At 37.7% G+C, this 21,749-nt stretch overlaps 1 protein-coding gene across 7 annotated transcripts in view; it reads right to left on the bottom strand.

The window, feature by feature from the left end:
• The window catches only part of TENM2 (teneurin transmembrane protein 2), a 547,941-nt gene that overhangs the window by 205,051 nt on the left and 321,141 nt on the right, over positions 1 to 21,749 (bottom strand). The gene's annotated exons all lie outside the window — the stretch shown is intronic.

The raw sequence follows: 21,749 nt of genomic DNA, 5'->3' as shown, positions 1-21,749 counted from the left end.
TTCTGATGAAGATTAACAACATTTACTTGGTTTCCTCCTTTCCCGGTGTGTAATCTGTGTTCCCCATTCAAAGGCATTTGTTCCCACCAGGGAGAACTCCACTCCGTAGACTAGACAATTCCTTCCAGTTCTTTGTTCATGTGAAATTATATACAAAAAATTTCCTATGATAAAATGTATTTCTCCTTCCCTCTCTTTCTTCTCTCCAGAAGTTACATACCTATCTATATATGTTGCACATACGAATCTTCTGTTTTTCCTTAAAGACAGTTGAACATTATTTCACATTAAGTTCATGATAGCTGTAAGGACCATTTGGGACTTCTCTCCTAACTCACTGCAGCATCCTGCAAACCCAGCGTTTCATGCCCCCTCACTTACCCCTAACTTTTCCCTTCCAGCGTTCCCTGCCCCATGCTTGCTTCTCTGCTTGGGGTCTCCAGCCCTTCTGTGGCCCTGTCGCTGCTGAGCGGGGATGGGGACAGGCTTTGTCACAGGGAAATCCAGGCAGCAGCCAGGAACTGCCCCATCTCCCACCTGAAAGGAGCCTCCCCAGTCTTGCAGGGGAGCCTGAGACGTTTGCTGCTCCATGATGGGGACACGCTGTGAGGGGGAGGCAGGTTGGGGAGGAAGGAGCACTGGTTTGAAAGCAAAACTTACAGTGAAATTCTGCACTGTTGGAAGCGTGGCCCTTAGCATATAGTTCTACTGCCATTTGAGTTTTCTGAGCTGTATTCAATAACGAACGGGATTCCCTAAACGGGATTGTATTTCAGTATGCTCTGTGTTCCTGTATTGCCCAAAATGGGTGGTATCAAGCTGCTTGCAATCCAAACTTCTCAACAAGCAGAAAAAAGATTAATTATAATTCTGATGAAAGAAACAAAGTAAGGTTTAAATAAAATAATTCAAGCTAGGCAGAGCTCCTAAAGTCAAAATGAAAGAAATAAAAAGACTTATGGCACGAACAGAGGATAAATGGTATAACGCAACAAAGCAATACCTACCCATTATAAACTTTATAGACTTTAGGAAAGCATATGATAACCCCCATTGTGATTCATTTTCACATATCTTGAAATATTACAGGAAGCAAGCAAAAATAATTAAGTTTACCAAACTGTATTTCAAGGTACGGCTTCTATGGTTAAACGAAATGCAAACTTAAGCAAAGAGTCTAATACGGCTGCCAGTGTCAAACTGAGAATGCAATCTCTTCTCTTGTTTGTCACTGCCATTGTTTCATTACAAGAAGAAATTGTTGACTGGAACAACAGAAATATTTCATGGTCTAAGAGTTAATAGCAGATTTTGTTTGTGCTGGTGATACAGCAGTTCTAAATGACAGGTCAAAAATGCAAGGAACACCACAAGATTGTTCCACATCGCAAATAAATCAGGTTAAATATTATGAAAAATAAATCTAGCAGGAACTCCAGGTTCCAAATCAGGTTTTGTATTAGAAGGCCAAGAAATACAGGGTTTGTAAATTCATATACTTGACAGATGTGAGCAAGCCAATGGATAGAATCATAAGGAAACAATACCATGATCAAGTAATGCGACAGCTGCATTCACTAACTTCAATGACTTGCTCAAATGTTATTTCTTCCTTAACATACAGATATGGAAACAGGAAAGCCACTAGACGCAGTTATTTATGCATTCTGAATGCTAACGCTTTCAGAAAACATTAGGTATTACATTAATTTAACTCCTAAATACTAAGATTCAGAATTCAACTTTTTTTTTTTTTTTAATAGCACTCAATAGAAAACAGAAATTCAAGATACATTAAAAACTAAGCTAGAGCACACAACATAGCTGGTGTACCACTGACAATTTGAGAAGCATGTCAAAGGGCCTACACATTCTTAAAACTGAGAATATTGAGCAAGTTTGAGAACAAGATGCCTAAGCTGCTCAAAGAATAAGAATTAAAGATTGCATAATTAAAATCAGCTATAATATCATAGGGCAGAGATATATTACATACATTAGCATATAAAAAATGAAAAAGTGGGAATTTTGGAGATCAAGGAACTCTTCTTCTGTATCAATACAGGAATTGTAATGCCAACTAAAATTGGATTTAAACATATAGATCAGGATTTTATGATAGGAATAGATGGCTGTTAAAAAGGTAATAATCGGACAGTGAATTAAATATTTTCATTATTTGGAAAATGTTTATGGAATGGAAAAAAGTCTTGTAGAGAGTACTTAAAGAAGGTCTTGAAAATTGAGAAGATATATAGGGAACAAATCTTGCTAAGTCTAAAAGTTATCATATTTTGTTAAAAATAATTAAAATACAATATACTATGCAGTCCTTCAAAAGGAAGTAAAGCTATGTAACAGGTGGTGGGATGGGAGATGCAATTCAGTGTTAACAAATGCAAGAGCAACTTGAAAGTCTTCTATTAACTATTGATTATAAACTACCTAAATGAACCCCAAGAAGAAAAAGGTGTGGAGGGATGAATTTTTGCAAACAGACCAATGAAAATAACTGTAATACAGATAGATATTCCAGGATAACATTCTAAATGCATAACAATGGAAGAAAATAAAAATGCAGCATACCTGCTAAGCTCTGACATCAAGCGATTGCATGCTGCATCCTTGTTACCAAAGTGAAAGACAATCATCAGCTGACTTACGACATACCTTGTGTTAACATGCACGAATATGCCAAGTTAGGAAATGCTGCATCACTCACTCACATTTTGTGGAAGGTGTACTGTGTTATCCTACATCCATCCTGCCTCATCCATGCTTAGCATTGTGAAAAAAAACCAAAAAGATTTAAACTGTCTACTTAACACAAGTGTTCTCTGTAAACTTAGATTAGCATTTAGAATGTGAACCTCACAGCACCCTCTGCTGCAGATAAAGCTGATCCATGCTCACTGGGAGTGGAATAAACTCAGAACTACCGAGGACCTTAACGCACGCAGGCTGCTGGTATCCAGGGTCATGGTGCCAAATATGTTCCCAAAATCTCCTAGAGCTCTCTGCATTTGCATCTGTGTATTAGTGAACACAAACCCACCACTTCTTTATTGACTATGACCCTGAAAAGTTTGTTCTCTCTACCTGTATAATGTGGACTTAGGTAAGAAATCTTACTGATTCTGTTAGAGAACTAAGAATTGGAAAAAACTAAAAGGTGTGCAGACACACATTTTTGACGCTCAAGTCTCAGCTGAGTGAAGTCAGTATTTAGAAGTCAGTCAGTAATCTCTTCCAGTGAATTCTTATACTAGTGTTTTAGTGAGACATGTGCATATGTAACTATGGCGGCTGAGAACAGGCAGTTACTGTTCTCAGGTGAGAAGCACAGAATTTGCCTTGGTGAAGTGTCTTGGACTAATAAAGGAAAGAAACTTACCCAAAGGCTCAGGTAGTCAAAAGGTGGCTTGTGATTGACTCCCTGGACACAGCAGGAAGCCATGAATACAATCATTTGGTTTCAGACCTGACAATCAGATATGCTGCTATTGCTTAGAAGGACAGGCATTCTTTTAGCAGTCGTGGCCCAGCACTTCTGTTGTGAGATCACCTACACTGCCAAAACAGGCGCAGCAACATGTTTCTCTACTGTCATATATTAACCAATTCTGTGGGAAACCCAAGTACCAGGTTACAACAACAGTTAGATCCATTGATCAAGCCAAATATATTTTGTAAGTGTGCAGAGCTGTTTAAAAAAGATTGCATACACATCTACTGTGCAGAGATCAGATTCCTGGCTGGATGCTACCTAACCGAATGTCTCTGCAGATGGTTCAGCAGCAACATATGTTGGAAGGTGTGGCTGCACAGCACCTAAAAGCACTCCTGCGGCTTCTCCAGCATCGGCAGTATGGTCAAGAACCAGTGCCCAGCGGGGAGGTCAGAGGCCAGGCTGGGGCACTCGGAGCTCGCTGAGTGCCAGACATCTGGTAGTTCAGTGTCCCTCTGGTTCACCCCAAAAGATCCCTAACTTGTCAAAGGGACCGAGGTATCCCCAACTCCAAATGGAGGAGTCCTGTGCCCATATTATAAGCACAGTTTATGGCTGGACATAGACTGCATAAATGAAGTTAGAGCTTCCTGTTCGATCCAAATACTTTGCATTATATATTATTCTTTTCATTTGTGAGTCAAGCCAGTTACTGGTATATGTTCCTCAAATGAACTGCAGCATCAACAGAGCAAAATAAAACCAAAAGCATTGCTTAGGTACAGCCTAAGTACTTACATTACTGTCATAAATGATACACAGTAAGACGCTCTCTCCAATTTTCTAACACTTCAAAATTCTTCAATGAAAGAGGTAATACTCTTCTGCTCTCATTTTTTGGTAATTCACAAGATTCATATTAGCCAGTCCAGATGCAAGATGACATTTGTTCATCAGATATTATTAGTTTACACATCTGATTTTCTAACTCCCAGCAATTAGAAGCCCAGTGCAACTGCAAAGGAAGCTGCTGGTCAAGGAGACGTTGCAGACTAAAAACAGAATAAGGCTTCTCTAGATCATAAATTAAAGAGCTACATTGCTACAGGCATTGTTTATTCACATTCGATAAGACTGTAAGAGACAGGCATGGTGCCTGCCTCAGTTTTTATGGGGGATGTGGGGAATAAAAAAAAGAATCTCACAATTCATAAAAGCTAGAAATAGCTCATCTTTTATTTGTGGTCCCTGAATTATCTATCTGGCACCGGCACCATCAGGCTTGCGCAGGCATACTGCTGGGCTGCTTTCACTCCCATCCCACAGAACAGGAGACCTCTGAAAAAGGAAAATCTATTTCCTTTTTATTTTTCTTTCTAAACACCATGTACTCTCCAAAACTGTATTTATTTTCTTGAAGGAAAAACAGCAATAACTGTTACGTGAGAGAATAAAAAAAATAAGGAAGGAAATAGAAGTGGGAAATGCTGTCACTGACAAGGACACTGCTGGAAGAAACACACAAAATGTATTCACTTGCTTTGATGTTTCAGAAAGTTAGAGCTTCCAAAGTTGAACAAGGCAGGTGAATATTATCTTTGTCTTTATATATATGTAGATATATATATATTGCTGCCATTACCAAGTAACTCAGTAAACAGTTTAAATGCCCATTGTACTTCCTTATAACATTTCTCTTATTTCGCTATCAAATTTTGACATAGAGGTTTTCTCTCCTAAACATATCCATCAGTGCTGTTTCCTACCAAGCTGGTGATTGTCATCTACAAATCAGTCAGTATTTATCCCTGGATGTACATGAATGCAAACAACCTTTTCCTTCCAGACCATGTTCTTCCGTACGGAGCAGCATGTTTTCCTCCTGAGAAGGCATTGTCCACCACCATCATTGTAACAAATGGTGAACTCACGGTGCATGAAATTTACCCCAAGCAAAACAGAAGGGTCACCAAGGCACTCGAGGGCTGTGTAGCGGATCACGGGCATTGGTCTATAGACAGGAAAAAAGGAGCAGGGAGGTGCCCTAGCTATCTCGCTTCTATATCACTGCTCACCTCTGATTATTTTATTAGGTTCCCATTATCAGCCTTCATACCTAAATTGATCTATCAAGTATTGCAGAACCCTTTTTCCATGCCTGCTCTCTGCTAGGCTATTTTGATTGCTCTCATTATTCCTTCTTTCCAACAGAGATATCTTCATTACTCAGTATGTAAATCTGACTCGTTTCAACCCTTTGCTTAGAGCTCCAAAACTGTCACTACACACATATTACGCTAGTATTTCTTACCTACTAAACTATTTCACATCACAGCTTTTAACTGAACAGATTTAGGGAAGGAATTGAATGCAAACTGTTAAAATGATTATTAGAAAGCAAAAAATCCACAGGAAGCATAACAGCTTCCTGAGGCCTCTGGAAATTCAAACACTGCTTGTTTAATTCTCATTTATACTTCAAAGTTTTCAAGCTAGTAATTTTAGAAAATTCAACCAAAAAACATTGTTTACAGCCATACCTGTAAAGCAAAGTACCACAGAAAGCTCTACAACACTCTGGACTTTACTCAGCTCCCTGCTAAGAAGAAGGAATAATGTCTTTAAACCATCATTTCCTTCCATTTGGTGACTTCCTTTCTATTGCCACAGTATTCCTCTATGTAAATCAGATTTATTTATTCATAGGCACTGGCATACCATTACTTTTGTCAAAACTGGTCTCGCACATACTGTTGTCTCTGCGTTCTTATAAACGAACTGGAAAAGCAATTAAGATTCCCTGGCACTTTGGAGAAGGGAGGGGGCAGCCACCGCACTGTTGCTAACACAATCTCCGTAGGCGTACGCTAGTGCAAAATGACTGCATCTCTGTGTAGAGGGAGATAAGAGAAGTGACATAGATTAAAACAAATTGTTGATCCATACCAGAGAGGAGCTAGGCAAACAATAGCAGTAAAAGCATAAATGTCAATTTGGGATGATAAAGGATACAATCTAAATGTAATATGAGATGCCTCCAGACAAAAGGAAGAAATAGAAATTACACATTACTGAAGTACCAGATGCAATAAACAAACAAATATGTAAACACATGCATGAATATGCATATGGAAAAATTCAGATCACAGGGTTGATTGCTCAAGAAATTAGATTTCAAATTACAGTACCAAACAATTTCAAAAAAGTTTGACTGCTAGATTTGAAGGAAAAAATCTTATTTATACTCTTGGTAATTTTGTTTTAATTTTGAATAATCCACAAGTATCTCAGCGTGCCTTCCCCTACATCCTGCATTTGCATATTGATGGCACAACTGTCCATAAGACACTGAAACCAATGCTAGGAGATTCTTTCTTGCAAGAAGCTGGCTTTTTATCTGCTGAAAAGAGCTGTCAAAAGGTTTCTCTAACTGCTTTCACAATTTCCTCTCCTCTTCCCCTTACCTTTTTCTAGTACCCTACAGCAGTTTGCCAGATGAATTAAGGTTTCAAAGCTCATTTAAATAATCTTATGCCCATTCTAGCCTTGGTGAAAATGTGAAATAATTTCATCCAAACTATGACCTAACAACTAGTCACACAGATCTGTTAAAAGACCTATCCAAAATTCACTTATCATAGTCCTCCTTGGTAGTAATATTGCTACATTCTACCTGATACCATTGGATGATCCAAGACTTTATTTTGTTATGAGAACATAAGACATCTAAGAAGGTTACATTTAACTTAATACAAAAAAGTTCACAAATACAAATAAAATTATCAAAAGCTACATGTTAGCAATCAGTTTCTAAAGCACAGTACTGCAACAAAAATTTCCGCAGTACCACCAAGCTGGGAGATATCTAATTTATGATTTTGACCTATATTTGGGGTTGTGTCTGCAGACACACATCAACCTGTCAAGATCAATTTTTTGATGTGAACAAAAATCAACACAAAACCAAATTAATCAAAAAATATGCATACACAGACATACACCAACACAGTCAGTGTAATTACACATGATAGCTATAACAGAATTGCTGCTATATCGAGTTGTGCATTTAAATAATCATATATTCCAGGTACCTGGAGGTAGTACCATGCTACAGACTGCAATAGCAAATGATAACAACAGTGACCATCTTTACAGTTCCCTGCTGACTCAACTCTCTCCTTTGTTTAACATTTCAAACTCTTACTTTCTGTCCTGGTTTCGGCTGGGATAGAGTTAATTTTCTTCCTAGTAGCTGGTATAGTGCTGTGTTTTGGATTTTAGTATGAGGATAATATTGATAACACACTGATGGTTTAGTTGTTGCTAAGTAATGTTTACACTAGCCAAGGACTTTTCAGCTTCCCATGCTCTGACAGCTGAACAAGAAGCTGGGAGGGGGCACAGCCAGGATAGTTGATGCAAACTGGCCAAAGGGCTATGCCATGCCAGATGGCGTCATGCTCGGTATATAAACTGGGGGCAGTTGGCTGGGGGGCAGCAATTGCTGCTCGGGGACGGGCTGGGCATCAGTCGGTGGGTGGTGAGCGGTTGTATCACTTGTTTTTTCCTGGGTTTTGTTCCTCTCTCGCTCTCTTGTTTTTTTCCTTCTCATTACAATTGTTTATTATTATTGTTGTTGTTGTTGTTGTTGTGTTCCAATTATTAAACTGTTCTTATCTCAACCCACGAGTTTTCTTACTTTTCTTCCAATTCTTTCCCCCATCCCACCGGGGGGGAGGGTGAGCGAGCAGCTCTGTGGTACTTAATTGCTGACTGGGGCAAAACCACAACACCTTCAAACATGAGATATGAGAGGAGGTGAGAAAGAATGAAAACTTACAGGCAGACATTTTATTTCTCCAAATCTGAAATACAACTCCTATTTGAAATATAGTGTCTAAATACTAGGTGAAAAATTTTAGAATAATGTAATATGGCATTACTGCTGTTGCATTTGAGTCCTTCAGAAGGCTCTCTAAAACTAGTGGAAGTTACTGTTTCAAAATTCTGCTGTTAGGCAATTATATTTCCTAACATCTAACATCTTGCAAGTCAAACTCACTTTTGGTTATTAAGAATTAGCTGTGTTACTCTCATATTATGAAAGGTGTAATATTGTTCTTTCAAGTGTTCTTTTCAGAAATGTGAGCTTCTGCTGAATCTGCCTTATAGCATAAGGTTTCCACTCACAACTATTCCATATTCTAGTAATGTAAACTTCCTTTTTGTTTACAACCAAACAGTATTGATACTTTGTGTTTCAGTATTTTAATTTTTGCTTGTATCTTACAGATATATCAAAAGGAAATCTCAATATGCAATACAGCTGTTTCAAATACTGCATCTATTCATCATTATTCCAAGCAAAAATGTATATTTATTTTGTAAACATTTATTTTCTGCATAGTGATTTTTTAGTATTTGTCTTATTCTTAAAGATGTAAATAAAGATTAATTTCAATGTAGCTGCTCCTACGCCATTTTTCTAAAGATTAATAAAATCGCTAAAAGAATTTGAATGAAAAAAGAAATACATAAGTTTACATGTCCTCAACATTTCTGACAATTTTCTATCTGTACGTACATCCCATGCACTACAAACTCCACCAATTATTATCTTGTCCTGTATAGTCTACTCAAATATTCTGTTTTTCTTCCTTTGAGCACCCCCAAACTGTCTGGTCATCATTCTACAAAAAACATATTGGCCTAGGCTTGTTTTGGAAAATGTCAGGCAAAAGGCTTACGCTTTTTCTGGAAGACAGGCAGCAGGAATATTTTGGTTTCCCTATATTAAAGAAAACAGAGGAACATTTTGTTTGAACAGCTAGAATACCCTGTGCTCCACAGCAGAGATAAGGCATGTGGAAGTATGGTGACTGTATCAGGGAAATGCTTCTTGCCATCCCTGTGTCCATGTACAAACAGCTTTATTTCGCTTTGAAAATTTCACATTTTCAAAGACTCTGTCTGCAGTCGGTTGCCTGCCTGGATCAAAGAAGGGCTTTCCTCTCTCCCCTGCAACCGGGGCTCCAGGCTACTGTAAACCATACGTTTATGACAGACAATACAACAATACCATACTAGTATCCCATTTTTCAACATACGTGACGACAAATGCTATCAAAATCATTAGGAACTGGTAGTACTAGCCTCATACTCTCCTCTGCACTCTCTTGACTTACAGTGTCTCTGCTCACGTGGCCTGGTGATGAAATTACCAGGAATGCATCTCTGCAGCAGTGACAGCACATAGAGGAAAGACTCGAAGTGGCTAACCTGCTACCACCTGCTCCAAGAGCAGCACTCCTTTTTCTCCAGCATCAACTGTAGCAGGTAGGGGCACCTGAATATGTGGAATCCACAGAGTCCGAAGGTCTTGGACAGGCTGATGCAGGGGTAGAGATATGGCCATCTCCCAGAGTGGTAACATTAGTGCTTCCCATTTCTGTCTTACACTGCAGTCTCTGCCATGGAGTGAAGTCCTCTGTATTCAAGTCCTGCTACACCTCAACCTACAGAAGAGATCGGGAGGACCAGAGGTTATGGAGAGGAGAGTAAGAGTTAGAGAAGAGGGTTTCCACTCACAATGAGCCCTTGTCCAAGAGGTCTAACAGTATCATGAGACTTGACGGTGAGGCAAAACTTTTCCTGATGTCAGTGGTGTAGAAGACACTGCTGCACACTGTGCACTCTCCAAAGCATTTCATGCTGGGCAGAGACAGAAGAACCTACTGTGCAATGCAACACAGAGATGAGAACCAGACCTGCAATGGAAGCCACCAAGGTATGCCAGGCTGTGGGGACAGGACACTGAAACTAGCCTGAACAGAGGCTGGGACTTGTCTCTGGTTAGTCAGAGAATAGGAAGCCTGGACTGAGGGCTAGAAAAGATTGAGGTGGGATGAGGAGTTGGGAAATGGAAACCTGCAGTCAGGGTGATGGAGGCAACAAGAGAACAACACATCAAGGTGCTGGGGGAAACAAGACAGAAAGATAGACGTAACAAAGAGAGTGGAGAAAGAGAGACACATTTGAAGATCCCAGTAAAGGAAAGAGGGACTGAAAACTATTGAGAAAGCAGGAACCAAAACAAGAACAACAAAAAAACCCTCACAGAGCCAGACAAAGAAAAGAGCGGAAGTCAGTTCATAAGAAACACTAGAAGATGAGCAAGGAAAATGAGAATTAGGACTGGATAGACAAGCAGACTGTGTACTAAATAAATAGGAAAGATGGAAAAAGCCACCACAACAAGGGTGGGAAGAGTGCCCTGCTCCCCTGGGACACATGCTGGGGCTGGCCACAAAGCTGCTGGGGCTGAGGGGACCAGAACAGTGCTCCAGCTTTCTGTACATGGCATTATAACATAAAAGACTGGGCAAATTCAGATTGTATAGACAACCTTATTACTGACAATTAGCAAGCTTCTACATGCTTGATTTTGCAACTTTAACCTTAAGATCTTTTTAAGTTCTGTGTGTTTTATTTTCTTTGGCTAATTTGTTGTAAAACAGAAAATTACCAACAGTGAACAGAGCACTACAGCTTCAGCTGGTGAGCAGGAGCTATGGCTGCTACCAAACAACACAGAGCTATTAATTTATTTGAGGGTTATCCTTATTATTTCTCATCACAGTAATATTAAATAAGCTATGCACATACACTGATGGAAAACAGACTTCACAGTTTCTGTCAGCAGTGCTATATTTGTTATAAGTTTGAATTTTTATTTGACGTTTCCTGAGCTTCTTTGTTAGCTAGGAAGTTGATCTCAATTTTACGTTGACATGAAAGCAGAGCAGATTAACTTGGAAGTGATGCCCAAAGCTTGAAGTGCTGCTGGATCATTTGTCCTTATTGAATGAAGGCAGATTTCTGCATTATATTACACACTGCTACTGGTGCCACAGTTTTAAATATTGTTCTTTTCATCACTCTTTGTCAATTATCCTACATTCAGAGGATTTTTTAACTAAATAAATATTCCTGCATGGTGAATGTCAGAATTAGGAGAAAAGTCCTGAAAAGCCAGCATATAAATGAAATTCTGATTTCAGTAAATTCATTCTTCTCAGATAGCTACATTTCCAGAATAAATTATCATCTCTAATATCATTACCTGAATATAGCAAACCTGTGTTTTAAAGGGTCTTGGCACTGAATGATGATAGGCATGAGAGGCTTAATGTTTAATTACTGAACAGAGTTTTCTGGAGAGTTAAGTGCTAATATCATTCACTTGCTGCTGTTGGCTATGTGGCAGAATATTGTGATTGTTAGGATCTGTCAAGGAGAAGTGATTCATAAACTTTGCTGTGTGCTACTCAAACGCACAGCTGGTGGGAATAAAAAATGGACAGCTATTTATGGCAGTAAATCCCAACAGGAAATGTCTGACTTGAAACATACATGAAAAATAAATAGAAAGTCTTAATGAGAAGAGGAACATGCATTCCTATACATTGTGAAGCACAGAACACAAATTAGTTACTGATATTTCCCTTATATTTGTATGTTTTAGGGGCTAAGAGTAATCTCTGAATCACAAGTGTTACTATAACTAAACTAATGCTCATGTTAATAATGAAGGTAACCTCTCTGCTCAACAAAGAGAGTGAAGCAAGCTGGGCTTGGCATCTTAATTTAATACCCTCTCAATGTAAACTATGCAGCAAAGGGACAAAAGAAGGGGGAGATCGAAGAAGATTCAGATACCTGATTTTTGGTTTGCTGCAAATAGTAGGGACACGCAGTTAGCTCATCAATGAACTGAAGACAAGAATATCCCTATATGTGCTCACCAGGATTGACCCACTGGCAAAGGTTTTGTGGGGAACAGCAGGTGTAGGTGACTGACTCACAGATCTAATGTGATTTCTCCCCGCCAGCCTGTTCTTTTGTTCCAAACCATTGAACAAGCTGAAATACGCTGAGTTAAAAATCCCCCCCCCCCCGCAACATATCAAGAGCAAATATACATCTGAGCATTTTTTTTCACTTTGTCCAAAAATGCTACCGATAGAGAATGCAAGGAGGTGGCAACAGCGCTGTGAGCACTTCTGCAGGCACTGCATCTATCAGGGCTGCTGCTCCCCACCAAAGCAATCTTTTTGCAAATACAAGCTCTTAGCACCACAATTGATAATGTTCACTTTCAAAGCCAATTTCAAAAGGCAAGAATGTGCAAGTCTCATTTCTAGATGTGCTGAACAGTAGTAAGAACAAATGTTTGTCATGGTGGTAATGAGAGGCCCCATTTCTATGCTATATACAGTCTATTTTTAAAAATCTACACTTTTCAGTATTTACATGCTTCTTTGTATGCATGAGTATATGTGTGTGAGCGCGAAGGAAAAAAAGAAAGAAATCCTTCTTTTTCATGTAGGAGCCTAAATGGAGATTAATTCCTGAAAATCTAAAGCTTGATTTTGGATATTGAATACATATCTACATTTGTGTGTCAGAGCTCTGTTCTCCACTCTCATCTGTTTCAATCTAGTTAATGAAATAATGTTTTATGTAATAAATAACAGGGGAATTAAGCCAAGGAGTTAACAGTAAGCATTAAATAATGAATCAATGCAATTCTTGCAAAACACAGAGCTTAAAAGTTGTTTGCAAAAGAACAGATACATTAGATTTGATCTTTAGAAATGAAACAGAACCCTAAGTTGTTTGGGAAAGGTGATCACTCCTATTTTGTACCAGCTGGACAAAGGCCCTGTGATTCTGCCATGGCTGCAATAAGGAAGAACTGAACTGTTTACTAAGGTTCAAGATAACTAGAAGAAGGAAGAATAAGAGGAGGCGGGAAGAAAGAAAGGACACAAACAGTGCAGAAAGGCAAAATTAGAAGAGATGGAATAAAGTACAAAGTCCTTTATCAGAGAAAGGACCAGCAACAGGCATGGCATGTTTCTGACATGTGGTCCAGAGACCTCAGCAATGAAAATCAGTTTAGACTTACACATGAAAAGACAAATAAGGAGCAGCACCTCTCAGGACGGCAGAACATACTCCAAAGGAGACATTGACAGTGGACCCAAAGCAAAGGTAATTACAAACTCATCTTTGCACAAATATCTGTAAGAGTGCAGCTTTCCAGCTTGTTTTGACAAAGTCCAGACTGCTGCCAAAAGAGGCAGTTTGGTCCCAGCCCTCCCACCCCAGCTTCTTTCCCTTCTGTTGGCAAGTGATACCACCAGCGTGCTTTGAGTCAAACCAGCCTGATAATCCAACTGAAAACAACTCTGGCTATCCGGACTCACCTAGCTGTCAGTCAGACCACTTTGATGATCCAACTAACTAGACAGTTTCTAGAGCTGGCACAAAGGAAGGGAGAGCAGCAGCAGTGTGAAGCCAGAGGCCGGGGAAAACAGGGCTGAGGCTTTTGCAGGCAGCACAGTCTTTGGCTGGTGGTAACCAATGATGAAAATGTACCCAAAGGTATGGATCAGCAACAGGATTCCCTGGCCAACAGCTGATTAACTTTGGATTGCTACCAACCTCCACTCTCTCCTGCACCATGCTTAATGCTTGTGCAACTGTGTGGGAAACTGGTGCCAGGAGCTATCAGCTTGTGAACTAAGCACTGATTTTTTCCCTGGGGTGAGATTAATTTTGCTATCATCTACACGGGTCAGGCCTTTCTGGGGAGTACTGTTGATGATACAAGGTGGGGATGGTGACAGGAGTGTGCAGCCCACGGGCAAGCACATGCACTGACCTCAGCAGCAGAGATGCAGCTCCCTGAGCTGCTGTCAAACCACATCCTGACACACTGCCAAAGCCAGAAGAAATGGAATAAGGAGTTCTCAAGCCACATGGAAGTGCATGGAAAAATACATAGCATGAGAGATTATGTATAACTAATTACATGTGCTGTTATTTCACTTGCTCTACTGAGTACTATTTATAGAACACCTAGGCTTTTAAGTAAATCATTAACAAGAAAAAAGTTTTCTGCAGCCCTCCAAAAAAAATTCTAAGTCATCTTAATAATAATTTTAGGGAGGGGAAAGAAGAAAAAAATATTCTAATAAACATTATAGTAAATGCATTTAACACATTTTGAAGAATAAACATTTTGCCAGTGGTCTTATGACTGAAGTACATATATTCATAAACTCCATTGACTTAAGGCATTTTTACAAGCAGACAAAAAATTTCTGGCACAATGGTGTATTCAGACACATGCCTGTGTGCACACACTCAGAGTGTTCTATAGTTTTATTAATTCCTGAGTAGTTTAGTTTGCTAAAAAGGGTCATATTTTAATTCTGAATGAATATTAGAGATTATTTCACTGTGTAGGTGAGTCCCTATTTAATAATAGGATATTGATAATTAAAATTTATGGCATCTGTAAAATACATGTTTTAGTAGTAAAAGAGTTGGATAATAATGTGTGTTTTTGTAAGACACTAAACTGAGACTGAAATAACTTTTATATATGAACTCTTTCATAGCTGGCTATGGCACTCTATTTAAGTCATTATAAAGACTCTCTTAAATACCAAACATGATATTTGGCCAATATTGTACTGCACTTTAACAGGAGACACACGCAGGCTGCACTTAGGGATATAATACCGTGAAGCTGTACTAATCACTTTTGTGAAAATGAGGCACTTTAGAAACATAAATGCATTTTAAGAAAAAGGTGTCAGTCTTCTGTGGAAGTGACACCAGTCAGCTCCTTTCCTCGCTGGGCAGGGAAGTTCAGCCTCTGTATGTTCAGCTATGGCTGCTCACAGCAATCAGCTCAGTTTGAGCCAAGACCAGAGCTGACTTGTGCTGCCAAATGAAGGCAATATTTTGCCCATAAGTCTCAGCACTGGTGAATAATCAAAAGAAAAGGCTCTCAATATAGGCATCATTACTGAGACACTCGGAAACAGAGGCCTTTAGAAAAGCCTGGATCTGCAGCGTGCTGCGGTACCACAGCTCCTGGTCAGGTAGGAGCACGGGCGGAGCAGGATGGCAAGGAACTATTCAGACCTACCCTTTGAATTGGGTTTGTATTTCTGCATTCTGAGGGAAATAGTGTAAGGGTCATACTAATAAAATAAACCAGGGATATATCCAATAAAACAAAGGAATAAAGGTATTCCAGCCCTACACATTAGAACTCATGTCCTTCATCTTAGATAATGTAAGCATACTCTTCTGTAGCTCAGGTATAATTGGTTTTTGCTGTCTTTTACTATAAATTAAAAACTAGGGCAGCTAAGTTTCTTCAAACAAAACACTGAACAGACTGTAATCTCTTCTCTTTATGTAAGTGTAATGGATATAAGTGAGAACACAGTATGATTCCTAATATTATCTACCAGAATTTTTCTGTGGGCTGCCCATCAGTTTGGAGTGTTACATCACACACTCCCGCACCTGGTTCTGATCCTGGCCCCCCCTGGTTCAATAGCTCTGCAGTGCTGTTTCCTAACTGGAAATATTCTAGTAAGACTTGATAACCTACAGAACATATATACCAAATGGCTGTTCAGAAATATCTGTTTCAAATTACTGTAGCACTTCAAAACATTAGTGAAGTACCCATGAAAGGTTATATAAAGGGATTTCCATGTCCACAGTTTAACAGAACTTAAAAAACCCACCTCACCCCTTGCAGAATAGAAATTTATTGAAAATGGGGTTAGGCTGAACAAATGAATCAGTTTACCTTTTGAAAGAAAGAACAAGTTCCTATTCTTCTTACTTGCTTTCAAATGGCTGACTTCCACAATGCACAATGTAAACATCATTTGGATTTCCATACCTTAATGTCTTTCCTCAGTTTTAAACTTTCCATTACCTCTGCAGAAACAAGCTCTGTCCTGGGCTTTAATAATTAGGATTACTTTTGAGGGAGAAAACCAAGAACCTTTCCTACAATTTTCCATAAGATCTTAAATTGTCCTAGCAGCAATGTTAGAGCATTTGCTGCTCATAGACAGACACTGGATAGATTAAAAATCACAGGAGTTAAACTGAAAACAAAATGTTTTCATAAATTACACATCCAAAAATTAGCATCGGATGCTTTTTTTTTCCTGAGGTGATTCTAGGGAAAAATGAGTTGCCTTAGCCAATCTAAAATTTTATCTCATGTATAACCTAATTTCCTTCCAAAAAGAAACGTTACACATCTGCAATAACAATATATATATAGATGATAAAAAGTAGCCTCAGTAGTTAATAGTAATTTAAGACCAAGCAATATAAGTGTTTCTTAAAACTGTGTCCACTAACAACACTTAAACTAATGGTGTTCCTCCATTTATTTTTGTTTGGATCTAGCTTATTCCAAAACACGTTTCAATAATTTTGAAACACAGCAAAACCAGAAAAACGTGAGTTTCCATCTGCAAAATGTTACCAAAACCCACAGGAAAATCCCTTAGATGTTTCTTACTGAAAATTTGATCTTATAAAAAATCAGCACTGCTTCTTAAGGCTTGGACCCTATCCCCTGGTATATGGGCACAGAAACATTTCAAGTGTGGGCACAGAAACATACAAGTAGTGCGATATATTGTTTTTCTTTACTTCAAAAAATAAATTCTAATCATGTGGGTGAACTTTCGTGGTCTATGTGAAAGCATGTAGTTGTCCTGTAAAGAAAATAGATAATTAATATACCATATATTTTTTTCAGAACATGGTTATGACATGTAATGAATGCTTTGTTTGAAGTGCTTCATAATAGCATTTTTGTGTATCTTTTTGCAGAAATTTCTTAAAACACAGTGCAATTTGAGCCATGCAGCATGACTGACCGTTTAAAAAAGAAAAAACAACACACAACAAAAACCCCCCAACCAACCCACACCTAAATCTTACCCACTGCTGTCTCCCAGGAAATTGTGACAGATTCTGTGAGAAACCTGGGACCCGTGCACATTAGAAATTCTTTCCTGCAGGGTTAGCAGGTGTGGGCTATGTCAAATAAATTTATTGCAGTCTGTGCTAATAACGAAAATTATAGAAAACCTAGATGAAAGTGCTCTGCATCCAGCTAATTTGAAGCTACCTTACGAGACAATAACAAGCTTCTAACAGTTTTTCCCTTTTTTAAAATACACTAATTATGCTTAATGTTCCCTGTCGCATTAGCTTTCATGGTAATTATATTTCAAAACTTTTGCAATTAGGGTACAGTTAATATTGTGGAATATTGCAATTATTTTTCATTGTGACACCTCCATTGAAAACTGGTGGCATAATGATCACATTGTTCAACTAAATCAGAACTGTAGAAATATGGCAAATGAACCAATTATACATTGTTATTTCTAATTACAGATAATGCCCTTTTCCTTGCTTTTGTCCAGAAGAATTTCTCAAATACCCAGACTCTTCCTAATTTAAAAAAAAAAAAAAAAACAAAACAACTAACCCATTTCTCCACCTTCATTTTTCTTCATACACATACTAATATATATGTATAGTATGTCTATGTATACTGCACATTATATATTTGTAACACGTGAGCATGGACGTGTGTATAGGTACATCAACATATACAGAGATAATTTACAGTCGATTCAGGTTATATCAATGCTACCTATAAATGTAAATACCACGAAGCTGTACTCACTCTGTGTAAGGATTTTACTCACTGATTGATCCTCGGAGGTAGCTTCAAATGCATTACAAATGCACTCCACACGTTTTCTAATTCAGCCTTATATTGCCCCAAACAACATTTCCTTATTTCTGTTCAACCTTCCTCTTTAATAAACTCAAGGTCTTTGGCTCTCTTTCCTTAAGCCTCTAGCTCTCCTTTCCATCATTAAACCTAAACATCAAAACCCCCAAATTTACAGCCCTGATTCTATGTTTATTGATGCTGAATAAGCTCAAGCACTTGATAAATGACAACAGCAAAAATTTCTAAGAACTAATATATATAATTGTTAAAATTTGATGTTCAGATCTGGGTTTTGAAGCGGCTGTTTGTAATTAAGCCATTCTATAATCTGGTAAGACAGAACACTATTACACAAAAGCACACACTGAGAAACAAACACAGTGGAGGAGTCGGAAAGGAACTGCTAAAACAAAACAGCCAGACAGGTAATAGGAGACATTCTAAGCATTTTCAATACTTCAGCAATTCTTAAAGTAATTACCATTTACCAATGTTTGAATTCTTCATATGGAATTTTAATCAAAGCTTGCTTCATTAAGTTTTCATTTAAATTACAATAAACCAGTGATAAATAAATCAATGATCAAATCACTGACTTCAAACAGAGAAGACATTTACCAAAAAACACTGGCTTGCCAAACCCCACCATCTGTACATGTCCCAGCTAACAGTCTAATGAATTTCAAGGTTATATTACCAAGTGTAAGATATCATTTCTAGCCAACATCAGACAACGGAAATAAAACATGTATAAGATGTCACACTATTTCTGGCATGAAAAAAGTCTGGAAACAAGTTTATATGACTCCTTATTCCCCTCAATAAAGAACAATATAAGATTAAAGCAGAACTCCTCCAAAGATTATTTCAGACAGAAATCTGAAAATTGCAAATCTCAGCTTATTCAATATTGTGGAGTAAGGATTTTTAAGAGTAAAGCCTCTTTTGATAACCTGAACAATGTGCACATTTTCAAGATGAACTGTAACTCTGTCTCCCCTGACCCTCTGAAACCCTAAAAGCTGATGTGAGTCATTAAATGACAGCTGGAAGTCCTGAGAAATCTGGCACAAAATATAATTTTTAAGAATGCCTCAAAGTCCTGCCATCACTAATGTCTCAGTCATCACCCACCTTTCCATCATTTCTTGGCTTGGATTAATTGATTTTTTTTTTAAGTTTACGTGACTTTATTTTTCTGGACATAGTATTTTTCATGCAATTTTTGTTTCCATTAACTCAGACATACAGTCTCCACCATCTGCTGAGCATTGACAAAATACAGGACAAGTAAACTGAGCAGTAGAGTGTGTTTTTCCCACTCCAGGTAACACCACTTAAGTATATATATATATGGGAAAGAGAGGGTGACTCACAGGGGTTATGTGCATGTATATATGCATGTTCAATATGAAATCACCTATAAACTATATAGGTCTCCAAGCTGGATATGGGCAATAACCAAATACATCTAGCAATATAATTATCTATTAAATAATATATGCAGAAATATTACTAATAGCAAAATATTATAATAGCCTTGAAATAGTTTGACAATGGGGTTATAAATAGTGGTTAGTAATTTAAAAACAGAGATTGAGTTATTTTCCCCATGAAAAAAAATAGTAAATATTCAAAATAAATAGCTTTTTTTTCCTAAACTAATGGCCACATATAAGATCAGTGCTATAAAGTCCATCATATTTGAGAATATATTCATATTTGAGAATAATCTTCAAAGACTCCTCAAACATATGCTTAGCAGGCAAATTCAACACTGAGAACATTTGAACACAATAACCATTCTGCAGGATACTTAAAATTTTTTGTTTTCTATGGAATAATTCTGTCAAATTCTTTCAAAATATTCTCTCACATTACAGATAAAAGTTTTAAGGTAATGATCACCATAAAAAGTAAGGGCTGTAAGGTTTTGAAGATATACGAAATAAAGACAATACTTATGTGCACTTATTTAATTGCTAGCTCATCCCCTGCATATGTATCACGTCTATTGCATCAATTTTCTGGAGCAGTGAAGCACGTAAGCATAGGTGTTAATTACCCTATTCTTCGTAAAGATCATTTTTTCCATTCGACAATAATATTGGCTTTACTGACAGCTGTCAGAATATTCCATTAAGATCTCCAGAGGACACCAAATGTACACTTCATCATGTGACACGCTGGGTAATGTAATATTTGAGCATAGTGATGGCCATCCAAGGATTAGAAATCCACCACTATTTTAATTTGCTTCATTCCACAATTTTTAATTTTTTTTTAAATTAGATGTGTGTTGTGTTTATAAGTTGATAGGCAATTTTATTTCCTGAAATCTTTACTATGCAGTTTTAATTCTATGCAAATTCCTGATGAATTGATTAGCCCAATAATGCCTATGCGAGGCATAACAATTCTCTATAATGACATAGCAGAGCTATATGTCGCTCTGAGCCACTGATATTTATGTACTCCCAAAGTAAGTACCAATTGCTTTTTTGGAGCTCTTCCAGTACTCAAAAAAGCAACCTAACTTTATTATCATTAAAAGCAACAGCATTATATTTCACTTGTCTCATCTTTGTGAAGATTCAACTTTTTTTTTTTTCCTGGTTATTTAATTTTCATCAATATTGAATCTCAAATGTCTCATGAAAAGGATTCAACAGAGATAAATGGAAGTGCAGGAACGTGAACTCTGATTCTAAATTCAAAAAATTCTTCACAGTACTGCCTCTATGTCTTGACTAAATATATAATGTTCACAGTGGACCAGCCAATAAATCACTACTATTTTATGCTTGATTATCTATTCTTTTTAAAATCCTCTAAGTAAGCTTTTAACACTTTCAGCTAAAGAACCGTGGCATAAAAATTTCTGCAAAAATCCTAAGGTTTAGATGAAGACAGCATAAAAACTATCCATGTTCTGAGATGGATCACTTGTAAAGTATAAGTGGTTTTAATATCCTTACTTCAAATTGCTTAGCAATGAAAATTCAGCTATAGAGCACATTCTTTTGTTGGTTTACATTTTGTAGTTGTGAAGCAGAGATCGCCACATGAAAAAGTGCTAAAAGTAGCACTAGGCATTGAGTTAGTGGCTCAAACAAGATTTAAGAACAAATAAAAGCAGGAAAAGAGTTTCATTACCTGAATTTTGATGAATAGAGTACAAACAAGGAATCATTAGAGAGCCTTTAACCATCATCTAATAACACAGATTAATAAAAAGCGGCTGAGAGAGCTGTAAGAAAATATGTTATCTTTAATTTTATGAAGCCTGTTAGAGCAGGCAGATTTGTGTCACAGGTTGTACTGTGTTTGAGCAATTTCCTGTATGTCTGCTCTAAACATTCTCCATTGCTGTGAATTTTACTCATGGGAATATTTAGCAATGATGTTCACATGTTGTTATTATACTATTAAACTAACAATGTCTCATATCTTCAACAGATTTCAAAATGCAAATTGAAGGTGGAGAAAGCATCAAATCTTATGAAAGTATGTATGTATTTTCATATAGTACTTGGCAATTTCTGTAGGAACATGGTGGCCTTGTGAGTCGAGAATCCTGCTCTCATGGTTGGGTTGCTTTGGGCAGTACTGACTGCTTCCCATCTAAGACATTTGCTCTCTGTT

The sequence above is a fragment of the Ciconia boyciana genome, chromosome 9 (genome assembly GCF_034638445.1).
Source record: "Ciconia boyciana chromosome 9, ASM3463844v1, whole genome shotgun sequence".
Classification (NCBI taxonomy): domain Eukaryota; kingdom Metazoa; phylum Chordata; class Aves; order Ciconiiformes; family Ciconiidae; genus Ciconia; species Ciconia boyciana.
This window is presented reverse-complemented; position numbering and strand designations above follow the sequence as displayed.